This window comes from Amborella trichopoda, chromosome 2 (assembly GCF_054954075.1).
Source record: "Amborella trichopoda isolate Santa Cruz 75 chromosome 2, AtrichopodaSantaCruz75HAP2 v2.0, whole genome shotgun sequence".
Taxonomy (NCBI): Eukaryota; Viridiplantae; Streptophyta; class Magnoliopsida; order Amborellales; family Amborellaceae; genus Amborella; species Amborella trichopoda.
Window position 1 is genome coordinate 14095291 of NC_142337.1, and position 7151 is coordinate 14102441.

Here is a 7151-nt window from a genome sequence, read left to right on the forward strand (position 1 = left end):
ATCATGGTGTACCACTTAATTTAAATGTCACAATGAATGCACTGCTATGGTCCATAAAATGCCCTTTGTCACCTACATTAAACCAAGAGAAGGCTCCATTTTATTCAGACAAAACCATATGGGATTGCTTTAGCTTAAGCCCTTGTTTACTCTCTCTCTCTCTCTCTCTCTCTCTCTCTCTCTCTAACACACGTGATTCATACAGGGGGCGAATGCCTTTAAAATAATAGTAATAGGGTCAAAAAATTATTAAAATATTATTTTAAAGGCTTTCGACCAAGGTGTGCCTCAAGGTTTTGGACACCCAAAATTTTGAATTAATCAATATTGTAGAAATTTTTGAAAATAAAACATTACAAACAAACATAACTATCCATTTTTTTGGACACCCAAAATTTTGAAAATAAAACATTACAGACAGTCTCGACCATCCATTTTCTTTTCTTTGAATCGAAAACATTGAAGGCTGCTTATTGTCGACATCATGTGGATGCCATCCTTTCCCAAAACGTAAAGCCACACGTTAAAACTCCATCAAAAACTGCAGTTATTGTTTGAGAATTACCAAATTGATTCGTTTGATCTTGGACAATTATCAATTCGAAAAGATGGTTTTATTGCATTAAAAATAAAAGAGAGTCACAATCACCCATATGGGAAAAGAGAGAAGCTACATAAAGAAGAGGCAGCTACGTAGCAATAAGTTTATGTCGAAACTGCATCATTTTCATGTGATAACTTTTCTTGACATAAAAGTCAAGTCTCACACTCATGTGATAATTTTTTTAGAGATCTGTGTCAAATTTAATGGTGATCATTTAGGTCCTACATACATGGGTGTGAGAGGGTTTCATAGGATCATTACTCTCACACCTATGTTCTAAGAGTAATAATCCTATGAGACCCTCTCACACTCATACGTGTAAGATCCCAAAGGATCACTATTAAATTTAGCACAAATCTCTAGAAAAGTCAAGTCTCACACCCATGTGACAACTTTTTTAAGATCTGTATCAAATTTAATGTTGATCCTTTGAAGTCCTACACATATGGGTGTAAGAGGGTCTCATAGGATCATTACTCTTGAGACAAATAGGTAGCACGTGACCCATCTTTTCAAAAGGGAAAGAGAGAGAACAAAAGGCATTTTCATCCTAAAACTCATTGACTATTTTACTAGGGGTGTAGATATAAAAAAAACAGTGTTAGGGCTTAAGGTATAATACAAAAAGTAATGGGGGGTAGGATGTGTGGAAAGTTGAAATTGGAAAGATAACTATGATTTTTCATTTTTTATATGGAAAAGTATACAAAGAAACCATTTACTTTTTAATACAAGGAAGTTACAATCACTCTTATCCATCAAATTTTAAAAATCAGGTGATTGTGAGTATGTTTTTAACTAAAGTCAATTAAAAAAAAAAAAAAAAATTCGAACTTTATGACATATCCCAAGCTATCTAATACTTTCTAATTTGCTATTTGATGGCAAGTAGCAATTATAGCCTCCTTGTAACCAAAATACAAGGTCTCATAATCTACAATCCCTTTGTATATTTTCACACACTATTTTGAGAGGCCTTTACAAATTGTAAAAGCCCAACATAATAATATAAAATTGAAATAAAAAATGAAAGAGTAAAATATTTCTTAGTTTCCTGAGGACAAACCTAACGTGGAAAATATTACTAAATATTAAAATAGTAACTTTTTTTTTAAAAAAAAAAAATAGCCTTTGTTGAAGCTGGCTAGAATGAGGACTACCACTTGCAGAATTGTAAAATGAGGACTACAATGCTACTGGAATAGTAAATTTACCTCTTTGCTGATGTCATTTGAACTATAAGTTATCAATAATCGTCCATTCTAACAAATGCAATACCTAGGATTTATCTGTATGACTAATTGTTCCCTTCTAATCAACCGATCTTAGAAAACTCTCCGATTTTGTTCCGTTTATAAGAACCATATAATTGAACGAGAGAGAACTAGATTTTTCTAGAGATCTGCGCCAAATTTAATGGTGATGCTTTGAAGTTCTACACACATAGGTGTAGGAGGATTTCATATGATCATTACTCCTGTCTCAAAAATACACTTTCTCTTTACCTCTCTCTCCACTATCTCTCCCATTATCTCTCTTTACCACCCACTCTCACATTCCGACTCTATCCACTTTCTCTCTCTCTACCCTGTACCCACTGTCCCTCCCATTTTCTCTCTACACTAAATTACACAAGGCTTGAAAATATGATCCAGCACAAATGGTGCTCGACCAAAATTAATTTTGCGATCGAACACAAAATGTGTCATAACGCAAAAACAATTTCGATCCGACACAAAGTGTGCCAGACCTAATTTTTTAAACCTACAATTTATTGGAAAATTACTGGTCCGGCATAAATGGTGTCGTACCAAAAATGTTTTTGCAATCCGATACAAAAGATGCTAGACCGTATTTTTTTAGTCATAAAACTTCTGGAATGTTATCGGTCTGAAATGTTTTCTATGGCCTAGCACAATTTGTATTAGACCGTAAAAAAAATTTGTCTGGTACCATTTTTCCCATACCATATTTTCAAGCCTTGCATCATTTGGTGTAATAAAATGTGAGGTACGGTGGGTAAAACGAGAGAGAGAATAGATATAGAGAGAAAGACGGAATGTGAGAGTAAAGGGCGGGGGGAAGAGAGAGAATGGGAGGACAGATGGAGAGAAAGAAAGTGTATAGCTTGAGACAAATAGGTAGCATGGGACCCATCTTTCAAAAGGGAAAGAGAGAAAACAAAAAGCACTTTGGTCCTAAAACTCATTGACGAAATGACTGGGTAGATATAAGAAAAGATAGTGTTCAAGTTTAGAATACAATACAAAAAGTAACCGGAAGTAGGATGTGTGGAAAGTTGAAATTGTTAAAGTATCTATAATTTTCCTTATAAAAAATAAAAAAACCCCTACTATTTTTTGGTTTTTTTTTTTTACATGTACAATTTTTACTTTTAATGTTGTAATTTGTAGGGGCTTAAATAGTGAATCATAAAATCTAATAAAAAAAAACTTGTTCAATCCAAAATTGCAATTTCTCTTTTTTGTACTTTATAATTTTAAATTTAAATTGCAAATTGCAAGTTGCAAGAGATTTTATTTTATGTTTTGTAAAAGTCATTGAAAGTTTAACAAAAAATAGCTAAATTTGGAGCACGTCTTTGTGTTTTTTTACTTGTATTTTTTCAATATTTGGTATGAAAAATGCTGAAAAGAAAAACTAGAAAATCCAAGGAATAGAAAAAGGGGTAAAATAGAAATAAAAAAGAAAAACACAAACAAAAAGAAAACTTTCTACTTTTTGAATTTTCTGTTTTTCATTTTTTTGTTTTTTTTATATTTTACTTTTTTTGTTCTTTTCATGTTTGGAACTTTGAAATATGAAATATTTATTTTAAAAAATGCAAAGCAAATATAAATAATGAGAAAATGCAAAAAGGTTTTGTGGTTTTCATTTTTCACTAGAAATCTTGAGAAAATGACAAAACTAAATATTGGAAAATGCAATATAAATATTGAGAAAATGCAAAAAGGTTTTGTGGTTTTCATTTGTTACTAGTAGTAATCTTTTGAAAAGGACAAAATTTAAAATTTGAGAAACGGGTTAATATTGTGGTGGTAGCACCCCACATCCTGGTCACCACGTTGTAGTTTTCATTCTCACCACTAACACCACCAAACTAATACCTTAAAAAAAAACTAATTTCTAATCTATTTTAAAAAACAGGTAAAGGCCTATCTTCTCCACTAAATTATCCCAAAAAAAACAAAAATTAAAAATTTATTGTTTTTGTTAATCATTTAATTTCTTATACGGGTCAGACCAGTGAACTAGTTTGGTTCATCTGGTCCAAATGAAGGGTGCCCTCGCGGTCACTGATCCGATACTGACAACATATCTCTCTTTCTCTCTCTGGCCCCTACTGCTCCCTATAAATGGTAATGGGGCCATGGGCAGAGCCCACCATGACATTGCAGATATCTTTCACAAACAGTTTAAGTAACCCTACTGCTCCCTATAATGGTAATGGGGCCATAGGCACCCACCATGAAATTGCAGATATCTTTCACAACAAGAGTTATTACCTCCATAGATAAAAATATCATTACCCTTTTCTTAGTTTTAAGTAATTTGTAAGACCGATTGTAGGAGTCACGGCCAATAACTTGCCGGAGAAAACCATTCAGGTAGATGAAATCCCTATAGATAATCCACCTCGACGAACATCGAACTGTAAAAAATGATTTAAAACCCTCAAAATGATTCATCTTGCAATCTTTTTTCTCAATCATCCACTTCAAACATTAAATTTTGGACTCTATGCTTAAATTTGATTCTTGTTGAGGGGAGATCTTATTAAATTTTATTTTAAAGAAAAATAAAATCAACAACAAATCAAACCGCCGGAGAGAAAACCGTGAAAGAACTTTAGGAAGTCACAACAGTCACAATGTCTTCATAGGAATGGAATAGAGAAAAGAGAAAATCTAACAAACCTTTGATCCAAGAGCTTAGAAAGCCATCCAAAATCGAGACTGCTCCACAAGTTTGTGCATCTCATAATTCCTTAGCTATTAGTTTTTTTACATTTATAACCTAGAGAGAGAGGGCAATCAAGTTGAGAGAGATCATCTTTTGCGATTGGAATTCAGTATTTTATTTTTTGGATAGTTTAGTAGGGATTGGGTCCCCTACCCACAATAGAAATGGAACTCAAATCATTATATTGTGGCACCCTGATATCCTGACCAGTTAGCCTTGAGCCCATTCCTATTGAAATTCATTGTGTTATTTGTTGATTGTTGAGTTCTCTCTTGAGCTTGCAGTATGAGTATGTAAGATTCTCATGGTGCATTTGCTTATGGAATTAGTAACCTTCAACATCGAGATGCCGCATAAGATTGTGGATGTCATTAAATTAAATGAGAAATAGAGGAATGTAACAAATGGAGTGTTAAAAATAAAGCAAAAATAGAAATAAACCACAATAACACATAGAATGCATGATTCACATCGAACACTGTCTTTGGTGTTTGCAAGTCAAAATCCACTATATATAAATATTATATTTTTTGTTACAAGAGATCAAATTCTTTCTAAACATCGACAAAAACTTTATGATTTTCCCTTTAAACTTGCTCTTCCAACCAAACAACAGTGACGATCAATCTCATTGCTTCACTGCTAAACTACTATAAAAAAGAGAACTTCAGAGCAACTAAGAAACTCTCTCTCCCAAAATGTGAAGTAAACCAATTTAAAAGCCCATGAGAAAATACCTTAACATACCTCTCTCTTGGACATCCCTTCTAACGACCCCACAGACAAATGTGCACAAGGCCATGATTTAACCAAAATAGGGGGCACAATCCCATTGTGACCCACTGCCATTTTGGACATTGCCCTACGCCATGTGGTATATTCGCCTCATTGATTGCCTTGAAAGTTTCAAGCCACAACATCATAACACTCATGTGGGGGACGTAGTTGCCATAACCAAAGCTCAGAATTCTCAAAATTCAACAATGGCACCAAAAATTCCTAGCTAATTCTCAATGGGACTTACATACATGCCCTCATCAGCAGCCACTATCACAGATGTTAAAATATCATATTAAGTAACTCAGGTATAGCCCACCCCAGTACTTTAGGGAAAAGATCGAATAAGACTGCTTTTGGTACAAAAAGGCCACCATTATACTGAGATGTCGTACGCGAAATCTAACAGTTGGGTGTACCATTGTGCTCAAAGTCTAAGATAATTTTTCTTGAACTATGTGGATGCACCCTTAGCTGCCCGATTTCAAGGCTAATGACTAGAGGCGACTGTGAGTTTGTGACCTTCATGTATCAAGAAAAAATGGTATTATAGCATACAATCCCAATGTTAAGGCATTTAGAATACAAATCAATAGATCTCTATAGGCTCCATCTAATTAAAATTGGAATCCAGTTTCATTTCTCACAAGATAGACTTCTAAAAGATGGTTTCCATGCGCCAAATTCACTAGATGAAATAGCTTCTCACTGCCCTTTAGAGAACTACATGATGAGGGCTCTAGATCACAGTATGTTGCTTAAGATTTCTGAGGAAGAGCACCCATCTTTCAAAAGTGTACTGAATATGGGCACTACGCCAGTTTTGATATCCTGCTTGCGGTTAAGTTTATCATTCTTGTTGGAAGAATCGATCCAACACAACGGAAGCAAGAAAAAATTAAACTGGGAATCGACCTAAGTGGTCACAATTAAATTTCAGTCAGTTGGGAATGTCTTCCTTATGCTCATTTCTTCAAAAAAAAAAAATATGAAGGAATAGTCAACTCTTGTAGGCAAGCCCAACAACCACTACAATTGTTGAACTCGGTTTCACCACAAAGTCTGAGCAAGGTGAAAGCTCATGAATACTCCTAAAAATGCAATGCTTACAAGATGAGAAGCAATCCAAGTTTGCCTCTCTCGTGCATAACTCTTTATCTCAAGGTCTGGGTTTCTCCTTACCACTCAAATGAGGGCAATGTTAGAACTCTCTCTCTCTCTCTCTCTCTCTCTTTCAAAGTGATCTACCACACTCACACCTTTTTTGTCATACATCTCCCCCCCCCCCTCCCTCCCTCCTTCCCTCCCTCACTCCCTCCCTTTTTTTGTAATGTATTGAGACCTACACCTCTCCCCCTTTTATAAGGAGAGGAAGTCCCTCCCATGCCCTTATTTATGTAGGTGTAACCCCTCATGAGTGGGCAACCATTAGGGTGCATGGTGCAGGCCCTTCATGGGAGGGTAACCCCCTCATGAAGAGGGTGTAACCTTTCTCTACCTTGCTCTCAAGAAGAGGTTGTAACCCCTTTTGTGAAAAGGTGATCATCCCTTGGGTGTGCCTCCCACCAGGGACGCACCCCATGCCTACATCTCATACTTATCTCTTATGTAGGAGGGGTTGCATGCTCAAATAAGAGTTGTCTTTTATTTTTACATTGTGAGTTTTCATTCAAGAGGAAATTGTGGCATACTACCTACTGGAATGAACATTATGTTAGAGAGAACTATACTAAATTTTCAACCAACTGGAATGAAACACCTCATCTCTCCATACCTGCAAAAAGAA